The 12,404-nt window shown below is 41.0% G+C and overlaps 1 protein-coding gene and 1 long non-coding RNA gene across 12 annotated transcripts in view; one reads left to right on the forward strand and one right to left on the reverse strand.

Annotated features, from left to right (window-relative positions):
* The window catches only part of DLGAP1 (DLG associated protein 1), a 404,747-nt gene that overhangs the window by 342,004 nt on the left and 50,339 nt on the right, over nt 1–12,404 (forward strand). The gene's annotated exons all lie outside the window — the stretch shown is intronic.
* The window catches only part of LOC107199990, a 49,823-nt gene that overhangs the window by 5,632 nt on the left and 31,787 nt on the right, over nt 1–12,404 (reverse strand). For 3 of the 4 annotated variants that reach the window (XR_004496063.1, XR_004496061.1, XR_004496062.1), the window contains exons 3-4: nt 4,064–4,163; nt 2,822–2,987 (exon numbers count right to left, since the gene is read on the reverse strand). This is a non-coding gene — a long non-coding RNA (uncharacterized LOC107199990). Of the gene's footprint in view, nt 1–2,821; nt 2,988–4,063; nt 4,164–4,314; nt 7,531–12,404 lie in introns of those variants that run through there. The other variant, XR_004496064.1, reaches the window with a different exon arrangement.

Raw genomic sequence — 12,404 nt, forward strand, 5'->3', positions numbered from 1 at the left:
GTGGTTTGCCTGGAAACATACTTGTTTCTTTTGAAAATTCAAAATACCAAAATGACATTAGTTGTAGTGTGCATTGAAAAACCTAGGCTGAGATGGCAAGCTGTTTTAGTCCATAAATGATTGCAGATGTTTGGGTGAGGCTGCAAAACACGAGGCTTTTCAAACATGTACATTTGGGGAAGGAAGCTAGGGACATATATAAACATGAACATATTTGTTATGTACTGCAGCCTGTCAGCTGGTCCCATTTCAGATTGGCAATTATTAAAGATATGCAAAAGCAAGTGGAAACTATGATGGCTGCAATGCATCTGGTTTAGTGAGTGTTTTCCATTTCTGACTCTATAGGCTTTCCTCCCTTTGTCTGATGCCAGTTACATACTAAACACATAGAACTGTCAACAGGCTGAAGAAGAGGCCTAGGAGGTATACTGCTAGTTTTCATTATCACCAGATTGCAAAAGCATATAGCCTGAGCTGGTTTTCAAGCAGCTCTGTGTCCCAGGAGCCTGCTTTGCTAAGTAGGATCTGGATGGTACCAATTTAGAAAGCTCTCTAGTTAGTGATGTCCTTTAAGTGAATGAGTCATTTGTCAGAGTCACAGGCATGGGAACAGGACAGAAAGAAGAGCTACTAGATGAAGAACTACTGGCATTAGATCTTCCTCCTGATCTTAGAATTTGGGCTGTTTGGCCCTGAGTTCCAGAAGGAAGCTCCAAATGGTTCTTGCTGACACAGCATCAAGAAGGTGAGTGACAAGGGCTGTTGGATGACATGGACACCCACTTTCCCGCCATAAGAAAAAACAAGTTATCATGTGCCTTCACCTTAAAAAAGCCAATGGCAGGCAAAAATCTGTCATGACAAAATGATCTTTTTGCGTCACTTCTTTGGGCCAAATTGCAGCTTTTTAACCCCTTGTCATGTGGTAATTCTAACAAATCCTTCAGCTCACTTGTTCAGCCTAACCCTCTATGCAGCTGTGGGCAGAAAGTGAGGAGGGCCTTGCTGCAGTGTGTTTGCAGCTGTTCTGCAGCATTATCTCTAGTTATGTGTTAAGTTCCTGTAAACCCACCTCCTGACATCTCTGCACTCCTGTGTTTATTACAGATGACAAATTAAAAATAAAGCTTCAAGTATTAACATAGCAAAAAATCTCATTGTTCAGTTATCTTAAAAATTAAACTGTAAACTACTTTTTCAAAGTTGTACATTTTAGAAAACTGCAACTTTTGCAATGTGCAGTTGGAAGATGAATAACATAATTTCTTTCCAGATTGGTGTTGTTCTTTTCTATTTGACAGACATTTTATTTTAAAGTGTGGGCTTGATATAAGTGTGCCAAAAGTGCTAGAATTGAATTGCAGAAGGTTAGGGAAGAAAATCTGTTGTTTTTATGAAATGTCCAAGACTATTTAGATGTTTTTGTTTTACTCTATGGGTTCAAGAAGCAGTTATGCAAATAAATAAATAAAAAAACAATTAAAATTAATTAAAATCTACTAAGGAATTTTAAAGGGTATCACATCAGACTAGTAAGTAATTGCACACAACTGAGATTCACAAGTGAAAAAAATGGGTTTCAGGAACATATATTCAAAGAAACCTGTAAATACTTATTGCGTGTGCTAGAAGGCAAAATTGAGCCAGTGATTTCAAAATTCATTGCTGACATTTATCTTTTCTCAATACCCCAAACTTCATAAATGTGTTTCTGTTTAAAATGTCTTCTCAATATCTGGAAGGTTCAGTAAAACTTAGCAGCTGGGAGAAGAAAAAAGCATGAAGTCTTAGCAGGTTCTGTCCACATGAACAGCAGCAGACAGTATCTTAGACTGAAACTGGTGCTCCAAGTGGCACCAGGGACTAAGGATTTCAACAAGAGCAGAGTTATTCATAGGAACAACTGAAAAATTATGGGACAACTCACATGACTGGATGATTGTGATGGATGGAAACAGGCTGTTTCAAAAAGACAGGCAGGACAAAACTGCAGGAGTCTCGCTCTTCGTCAAGGGGAACTTCTGGTACATAAAAGTCAACCACAGCAACTGATGCATAGAAGTCAACCACAGCAACTGTGGAAGTCCTACAGAATGTCTTTGGGTCAAGATCAGAGCAGGCATCTTCAAGGGGGATATTTCAGTAGGCAACTTGTACTGGTCTCCAAACCAAGACAGTAAGACCAGCAAAGCATTATTCAGGTCACTCAAGCAAGCTTTGGAAGGTTCACAGAACCTGGTTCATGTGGGTGACTTCAGCTGTCCAGACATTTATTGGAAGAACAGTACTGCAGCTCACGTTATCCATCAAGTTCCTAGAGTGCCTAGGAGGATTACTTCCTCATACAAATATTAGAGCTGTGCCAAGCAGGAATGAGGCACTGCTGGACTCACAAACTGAGAAAAACCTGCTTTGAAATTTCTTGGTCACTGATAGTGTTGGCTATAGTGATCGCAGTATTGTGGAGTTTGGGATTCGGCTGGGCATGCAGAAGGTTAAAACCAAAGGGTTTAAACTTTAGAAGAGCAAACTTCAGCTCACTCAGAGCTCAGGTGGCAGGTGGGGCAGATGGAAAGAGAGGATGGTAGGGTCCTCTGGAACCTTCCATGGAGTAAAAACATGCAAGCAGGCTGGAAAGCATCCAGAGAAGGGAAACAAGGACAATCAAAGGACTTGAAAGTCTGCCATATGAGGAAAGAACTGGGTTTGTTAGATCTTGAGAAAAGAAGGCTTAGGGGACACCTAATCTTGCAGGGGACCCTGTCTGAGGGAAGCTGCCACTGCCATGCAAGTAGTATTAACACAAAGCAACAAGTACCTGATAGCAAGATGGAAGCATTATTGAGACAGCAGAAGTGCTTGGTTGCATTAAGTTTATGGCACCGTCCAAGCTCCTGAGTCAGTACTTCCAGTGTCTTGCAAGGCTGTACTCTTGGTAGTGATGATGAGCATCAAGGGGAAATAACAGTGCAAAAGCTGTTGTGCTGCAAAGAGGGTAAAGTGAATTTTTGGTTACGTCATGCAAAAACATACTATTGTGCTTCATAGAATGTAGCACATTTCTGTGCTTCAAGTGATGAGACTCTAACATTCTGTCCGGTTCTGGGGTAAGATGTAAGCCTGGGTCATGTCCAAGCATAATTTAAATGCAGTGATGGCAATTACCTGCAGTGATGGTGTTATACCAGCAAGAACTAAAGGCATGCTGGTGGTGGAGAAAATTCTCTATACTCTGGTTGTTCTGGTCTGAGGGCTGAGGAGCATGGCTGTCTTCATGTTCCCCTTTCTTGGGCAATGGTACATATCAAACAGGCTGATCTCCACATCACTCTAAACTAATCATTGCTGGCAATTACTTTGCAACAGCTCACTCTTTAGTAAATGCCATTTTGATGACATTATTTGAGGTAGTGGTCTAAATCTATATTAGGTCTGGGATCTGTGTTCCTATTTAAATCTCCCAGTCACAAGAAGTAATAGTACATAAACATTTGGAGAAGGGCTTTCTTGGCCAAGGTGCTGTGCAGACATGGTAGTTCCCCTGTAGAACCAACGGGTTTGCTTAATCCCCCGGTGTACCAGAAGGGATTTTATGAGGCTTTGCAAAATATAATCCAGAGGACCTCGTGGGTTTTTTCTCCTTTTTGTTCTGCTCTGGACAAGAAGATAATTTCAGCTTGAAGCATCTGTAGCATATGTTTTTTGCAGAGCTGGTGATAATAGAAGTGTTTCAGTGAGGTCCCTGTATGAGTTACGTCACTTGTTTTTTGACTCGGCAATCAGAGAGGAGCTAGCAAGGAAGCCTGCTGTCAGTGCTGGAGAAAGGATGTAGGTCCTGGCGGCAAGCCCAGGCCTGCTCAGCAGATCAAAGGCTCTTCCCTTGGCTCCCATAGCAGCCGGAAAAGCAGCTGCCCAGTACCCTTTCAGCATCCTTCGTTCCTTTCTCCTCTGCCAGCAAATAACTTCTTTTTGCTCCCCACCTCAGCAATAGCCCCTTTTTTTTTCCCCTCGGTGTCCTGCCAAGCAAGGCCCTTTTATGGAAAGTGCTTGTGTTTACTACCTGCAGATCCCAGGGCCAGCCAGTGGAAACACACTGGGAATACTCCAGTTCTTACATGCTCCTCCCTTCTCCCAGATACGCTCCCAGCTGCGACTTTAACCTGGAAGATGAGGCAAAGCTGAAAGGAACAAGCCATGGCTATAAACCACATGCCATTTTCCAAGCCAGCCTGATGGAAGATTTGAATTTGGAAAAGTACTTTTTGTGCCAAAATAGCATAACAGCCATGCTTTGAAACTCTTCCCACTCACCTCCCAGAAAAATAAATAATGTGGCTTTTTTGTGGGCTTCTTCGTGGTGGCTTTTCTTTTTTAAATACATGACTGCCTTCCTCCAAAGCTGTTGCTTGTCAGTGCTACTCCTCGCTGTCCCTGTTAACTGGTTCCTGACGGGAAGTTTGTCCACCATGAAAAGAGAGTTAAGCAGACATGTCAGAGAAGTGCAGACTCTGCAAGAAGAAAACTGTGTCTGCTATTACACTGCTGTTTCTGCTTCACTTACATTATGGGCTGGTTGATGGGAGCCTTTAAAAACAGCAGCACTGAGCTTCAAAGGCTCATGCAGCCCCTACATACCAAATTACTGCTAAATAGGGGATGAAAGCCTGACCCCTGAGTGCCCCGCTGGCAGTGTCTGCATCACCAGCACCTTTTCTTCTCCCTGCTTTTGAGAGCTGATCAGCCCAGTACTGCTAGGTGGATAAACTGTCCTGCACGAATATGCTAAAGGTCTTGAAAATATTTTTGTAGCTGCTTTTGTAAGCACTGCGAGACACTTCAGCCTGCAGTCAGAGCTGCACTGTGGATATGAGGTTTTCCATGCTCAGTAAGCAGTCCCCGAGCTTGGGTTTGCTGACTAATTATCTGCCATCATCAAGATTAGTATGGGAGCAATGTTTTAAAAGATCTTTGTTCCCAATGTGAGTTTCTAATGGCTATTAAAACTGTGTGTGTTTGGGAGCTCCTCTGGGCAGCTTTTCTCCCTGTGTTCACACACTGCTAATAACACCTTCATATGGGTTTGCCTACTACAAATTGTCAGTAATTAATAATATTCTACATAGAAGCATCAGAAACAGTTAATGCATGTGACTGCAGGCTGGCCCAGTGCCTAGCCCAGATGCTTGATAGACAAGTTTTTCTTTGCCTCAGTTTCTCCTTCAGTAAAATCAAGAGATTGAGTAGTGCTTGTCAAATGTTTATGGGCAGGTGGTGTAAACCATAGGAAATGACAGGTGCAGAAGCATACCAGATTATTTTCCATAGGTTTCATTATTATATCTGATGATTTTATAATGGAATCTAATTTTCTAACTCATCTTTTGCATAAATATGCCATATTAGACAGTAGTGGCACTGTGGGGGGAGTTGGAATAAGTGGAGGGAGTGAACTGCAGGATCATTATCACCAGAAATACATATCATTGTTTATTATCATACCTCTAACGAGGCACAATTATTCCTGTAATTTTTTTTTCATTGATGTCCTTAATGGTTCTTCTCCATGTGTCTCCTACCAACATTTCTTTATTATGTGAATTGCAAAACTTCTCATGGGTCCAGTGAGGCACCAGTGTCACAGAAAAGCAGTAGAGCCCTTGAGTATGTGTAGACTTTTCTTTCTCTCTTCTCTACCTTTATTAGCATCTTCCCACTTGCCTGTTCTTTTCTCCCTGTGTGTCTGATTTCGTCTTTACTACAACTGAAACAAATAATTTTGATGAAACAAATATAAAGAAGGAGGGCAAAACACCCTCTTGTGTTTTGTTTAGTAGGGAAACATGCAGCATTATAAAATATCAAAATCCCAGTGACACTGTAGGAAAATTCAGGTAGCAAGTAAAACAAAGAGATACCCAGAATAAACATGCAGATGCACCAGGCAGGATTCAACCCAACATCATGATGTGTCTTTATCCCAGGAGAGATATGAGATAGTCATAGGCCCAGGACTTCAACAGTTTTTAGAATTCTGGAAAATTAATCATTATAGTAAGGTTTTAAAGGATTTCAAGGAGTGGGTGAAGAAAGTAATTTGTTTTGAGGGGACAGCTCAGGGCTTTCTTGATCTTTTTACTGTCCTGGTAAATCATTTATCAGGGCAAACTTTCAGAAAACTCCCACACAAACCATGCTAGACAGAGTCTCCCAAAAGTAATATTACTCCTCTTTTATGCTTTCCAGACCTAAAAATAGAGAGAAAGAGAGGCTGCAATACCAGGATGGTACAGTCCCCTGCTTGATAATGTGAGGGCTTGAAAGCTTCCCTTTTCTGAAATATTAAGTGAATTGTTCAGGACTATGAGGATGTTCGTTTCTTATTTAACCTTGTTTTTTGTGTTTTATTTCTAATACCTGATACAAAAGTCAAAATAGTACCACAGTGTGAGGTATTTTCTCTTTTGAATTATTAAAATGGAATAAGCTTTATTTTTTTTTCCCCATTAATTGTTCTGGTTGATATCACTAGCTTACAGCAGAGGTGTGGTTTGGAAGGCTCAGATTTTAAAATATTAAGATAAAGGGGGGGAAAAAAGAAGAAAGGAGGAATTTCTCCCTGCACATCTGAGGGCCCCAGAAAACCTGGGATCATATCCATGACTTCTGGAAGGATACATTTTACCTTGTGTTCATCAGTTAGGAGGTTTTCTCTGGTCTAAAATATCCCAAATTATCACTGTCATTTGTATGCAGCATCAACTTCAAATGTGGAGTAACAATAGTGAGGTATTAAAAAGGAATTTCTTTCTATTTATGTTTTGAGTTTCAAACAGTTCAGTTGCAATTGATTTATTACAGGAATATTAATTTAATTCAAGGACAAGAGCTTTGAGAGCTTTCTAATAAAGCATTAAGACTGGTAATACAGCTGGGACTATGAGGAATAATGGATAATTTCTATTATTGCTTTCTCCATGGCCTTGATCATTTTCCCATCGTAGATGTTAGTACATTGTGAAAGGGAATATTGTAAGAGGCACAAGGAATAACTTCGTGTTAATTTCCAGCAAGAAAATCAAAAGCAGGTGTTGAAAAAGTTTTGTGTAAATGAAAAGTGTATGCACAGAGAAAGTAACTATATGTGCAAGAGAAATGTACCCTTTTTTAAAATTATTTGCACATAGCATGAGCTGATAGATTTCAATAAAGCTCCTTCATCTTAATTATGTAATTAGCCACACTTCTCATGGGCTGTGAGAAACCTGGAGAGACTGAAAAGAGGTGAAACAACAGGGAAAGTGGAGATTATGGAGAGAGAAAGGGCTGAAGTGAGAAAGAAGTAATCCAAGGGAAAACAGGCTTTCTGCTACGTTTCACATGGAAGATTTATCCTCACCCTTGCCAGCCTTGAAACTTGGAGGTTTTAATTGTGGACTCAAAATAAGAAACCTGTGGTTTTCTCATTCAGATGGGCTCCCTCTGCCTGCCCGCAATGTCTGTGAAGCAACCATGGTGGTGTTCTATGCTCTGTAACATGTAATTCACGAGTGTCAAATACGATGTTAAAAATCCACCACCCTCCCCACCCTGCATACCTATCCATCCCCCAGTTCACCAAGAATATTTGACTCCCCTCACCCCGATGGTATTTTGCTGGCACACAGACCTGCTCCTTGTGCCCTTACTGATCTCTGCTCTAGGACTGTGTCTGTCTCTTCTACCTCCATGTCTCTGGAAGACAGCGAAGTTAGCTGTTTGCCAGCATTAAGGCAAACATGGATGCAAAATCCCTTCCACACAGCAGCTATTTCAAACAAGCTGCTGTGAAGGAATTTCTGCTAAAAACAGAGGAGAAAAAAAGAGCTGGTATCTCAAAATACTTTCCTCATTGCAGCAGTCAGCTGAGGAGGAAGGTCAGGAGAGAGCAATGCTGTTCTCAGGTAATGTGGGGTAAGGGGGAAAGGGTAGGAGACACTGAAATGTGTTCATAAAGGAGAGAAGGAAACCTCCAGACACACAAAGAGGAGAAGCTAATGTGCCTTCAAAGTACATTTAACGTGGGATTGCTGACATGTCATCACAAGCACCAGCATAGAGCTATTACATGGGTCACTGCAGGGACAGGGTTACTGTGCCCTTCTGTAATCCTGTTGGATTTATTTTATATTTAACTTTGCAGTTGAATTCCACCTTGTATAATGTTTGGTTTAGGAATAAGTTCTACAGCATTCCATTTTTTTAATTCTCACCTGGCAATAGGACTTGTATCCCCAACTCCCCCCATGTAATTTTTGTCTGAAAAGTAATGTAAAGTCTCTTTGAATAGTATCCTTCACTCTTTACAGGTATTTTTCATGGGAAGTTCAAAGGGAACTTTCAATTTCTCAGATACTCATGCTGTTTTTGCAGGTGCTTTAGAAAAGTTTCCACTAACAAATAAACAGTAAGAGTCAGGTGTGATGAAAATTGCTCAGCCACAAACCATCAATACTGAATATGCTAAGATACAGTTGAAGTGAGTTGCTTAACAACTGCTAAAATCTGACCTAGTTCCATAAGAGGTGTTACAGAATGATGCTGCACATAACAAAAAGTATCTTTTTCCAAGCTTCATGAATAGTAGAAGAGGTGACTGTTCATCATTGGTTACAAACACTTTGATCCCAAGCCTCTTCTTAATGAAGCTTCACTGACACACTCACAGCCTTCAGCCATCCAAAATACAGAACCATCATCCTTCTCCTTTTCCACAAAAAAAAAAAAAAAGTGGTTCTAGAAGCAAGCAAAAAGGAAGCAAAAAGCAGCAGCACCTTGAACATATTAGAGATGTCAGAAAAATTGTTGCAAAAAACCAAATATAACACCTTCAAACTCCCAGTTCTCATAGCTGGATTTTGGTATGGATATGGCTGGAGGGTGCTGAGACAAGGTCAGGGTCTAAACTGTATGTGTTCCAAGCATTTGCATGGAAATTGGTGAGCCCTGGCTTACCTGGGATCCTAGGAAACAAGACTTTCTAGGGATGTTTCCAATGAAGGAAGACACAGCATCAGCAGGTCAACAGCTGCCTTTGTTGAGGACACCTGACCAGCAGCAGTCACTAAGTCCACCCATTGTTTCCCCTTTGGTGACAGTATGAAGAATATCCCAAAAACACCTGTGCCTGAGCTCTGCCTCCCTGGTCTGGGTCACTTGCTCACGAGGTCACAACACTGAACTGTGCAGGTGGTTCTTAGGACACACACCCTGAGCAAGATTCACCAACTACAACTCATTAAGCCCAGAAGCAATCCCAGTAGCTTCATGTATTTGACAGCGGTGGCCTTGCATCAATTCAGAGTTTATATACTTCCTTAGAAATCCTCTTACTTATTTTGAAAGTAGTGGAAGTCATGGATATTTTTTTCTGCTTGTTAATAAATACATTGAAGACAGTGAACAAAATCCAGACAAAATGATGTTTGGGGCAGAAGCCATTATATTTGAAGAAGTCCTTGACATCTTCAGGAACAAAAAAGATATCTTGCTATTTTTTTTATTATTTTTATTTTTATTTTTAATGTATGAGACTCATGAAAACAAGGATCTATTTACAAACCTATCTGAACAAATAGCTCCAAAGACAAAAGGTAATTGCATAATGATCACCACTGTGGTAGCAACAAAAATTTAATTATTAATGGTAAGACTTCATCTCCACCATTTTTGCAGACTATTATGCCTTGTGGGATAGGAATGTGCTTCATTAGGGGCTTCTCTTAAAAAATAAATGCAAACCATATGCACATTCAGCTCAAGGTCTTTACCTCAGAAATAATTATGTCCATAGCTACACACTGCCTGTTAGCTAAATGTCATTCAAGGTCTTCCTTGTAATATTAGAAGCATGAGTAATACCAGATTAACCAAGTTCCTGAAAAGTATTTTGAGGGCTATTCTTTAAAGCAAATTAGATTGTGGGACATTGCTCAAGGCAGAGAGAGGACACTGGAAACTTTAAGGAACAAAACAGTCCTCTTGACATTTACTGCAGGCTTGTCTCTGTGTTGTTAGGCACAGGGCTTTTGCATGTGAAAAAGAGCCACTTGTACATGAAGAAAGAGTAAGAAAATGAACTTTGAGGAAAGTTATTTCAAATGGTGCCTACACACTTGGGATCTCCAAGGTCAAGGGTAGCAAGTGCACAGGCTACGGTCCAAAATTCCAGTGAGACAGACAGGGATCACAATATTCCAAAATATAGCACCTTATTTGGCAGGAAATAAAATACAGAAGCACAAGTGTGTAAGCATATGTATTGTGCTAAGCATATATATTGTGTATTGTCCTTTAAATATAGTCACTGGTAAAAGGGAATTCTGCTATAAAGAAAACTGTATCTTTACTCAGTTCTTTGGCAATTTAGCTACTCTCTGTTTCATCAAACAGGAGCAATATTCACCCTGACAAGGGGTTCCCTCAGACCTGGGGACATTAATCAATTGCAGTTTAAAGAAACTTAAAGTGGGCATGAATGAGTAAAGACAGAAGGAAAAGTGTGTGAGGGACCAGCATGTATGTGTGTGTGTGTGTATGTATGTGCGTGTGTATGTGTGTATGTTAGAGAGAGAGAGAGAGAGAGAGAGAGAGAGAGAGAGACCTGCTCTTTCTTGCAGGAGTTAAGCTGGGAAATGACACCTGTCCTTAGGTATTATAGTGAGTGATGGCCAGTGCTGGGTCTGGACCTGCTAGTTTAACCCTTGCAGTATCAGATCTGACCTTCTGATGGCAGCCACATGGCCTTGAGTCTTGTGAAGTGGCACAAAGCTGGCAGATCTGCCTTGCAGTGTCACACAGTCCCATATGAGATCACTCTACATACAGGGCAGCATTGAGTGGTCCTCAGAGGGACAGCAGAGTGTTACGCATCACAAGCTGCTCAGTGTCCTGCCACAGTGAACCCCCCCATTCCCAGAAAAGCACCTGCTCATGGCTCATGGTCAGTGGGGCTGTGGATGTGCTGGAAAAATTATGGTGCATTCTAACTACATGATATACATGTACACAGTCAGATATCTGGATGTATTTCTTTTCAATTTATACCTGTGTAGTTCCGTTGACCTTGGTGGATTTATCCAGGTGTATGTCAGGCCAGAATCAAAGCCTCTGCTCTGTCAGTGAAAAGGGAGTCAGAAGCTGGGCTGGTGTGCTTAACACAACACATGATTACTAGGAGAAATGACTTGGCAGGAGTTGAAGCACCAGACATACAGAAAATGTTTGCTTTGAAATTCCAGAGACTTGACTGTCCCTTTGGTTTTTTGGAATGCTTTGATTTAGTCATGTGGGGTGGGAGCTGGCTGTAACCTTGCAAGGGCACTGGGAACAGTACCTCTTGTGCAGCTACAGGAGATGTGAAGAGAATTAACTGTCAGCAAGCTTCAGGGAGACAGCAGATGTATACGTGGTTAAGAGAAGTTTGGCTGGCTTGTAAAATTTATTTTCACCACGAGATCAAAAGTGTACAAAATATGTAATCCTTGGATGTGTAATGTATAACAGGACATAGCAGTGTAAGTGAGGGAAGAGCGAATTCATTGCATGTGAGTGGCGGAACAGTTTCACTCTTAATTACATGAGAGCAGGAAAAAAGAAGGCTCCTGCAGTTTCCATGATTACAAATTACACATGCCCACAAGGAACTCAGGATTTGGTGCATTTTAATAATCCATTTTATGATTCATTTTTCAGAAGTAAACATTCCAAGCCAACTCTGCTTGCTTTTGGGTGCAATTTACAGGACAGCCCTTGCATCAGCAGAACGAGCCATTGACGCAAACCTGCTTGCTGTACTTGAGTGCTCGTCTGATTTACTCACACGCTCATCAGTTAAAGGTAGCTGGTGTACATTTTCTGCTTCTACTCATGTCACCAGCTCAAGCATGAGTGTAGATGGTGCTTTCCCAAAAAATTTCAGCGTCAGAAAAGCAGCAGTGGGACTGGATGCTGTTCCCATGTTGCCAGGGGCTCCTGCTAGACTCCTACCACATATCCAGGACCAAAGCCTTCATTCCTGCTGTACACACTGGGCATTGTTAATGAGGTTTGCACAAGAGGAGAGAAAATAAAACACCTGGCTGAAATTTCCTCACAATAGCTTCAGTAATTCAGCCCTCTTCTGTAGCTTTTGTATATTGTTAATAAGTGGTTCCATTTATTTTGCATTGTTACACTGCATTTTTTTCCTAGGATTGTAATAAAAGTAGGATGAGGGGGAAGAAACATCCACTGCTTTAAAAGTGGATTTAACAAAAGGAAGGAAAAATTATTACTGCTATAAAAATGTGCTTCTGTTCCACCTTCTTAATAACCCAACCATGGAGAAATATTCTGAGTAGATTTTTTAAAAAAATATGTGTTCC

The sequence above is a fragment of the Parus major genome, chromosome 2 (assembly GCF_001522545.3).
Source record: "Parus major isolate Abel chromosome 2, Parus_major1.1, whole genome shotgun sequence".
Classification (NCBI taxonomy): domain Eukaryota; kingdom Metazoa; phylum Chordata; class Aves; order Passeriformes; family Paridae; genus Parus; species Parus major.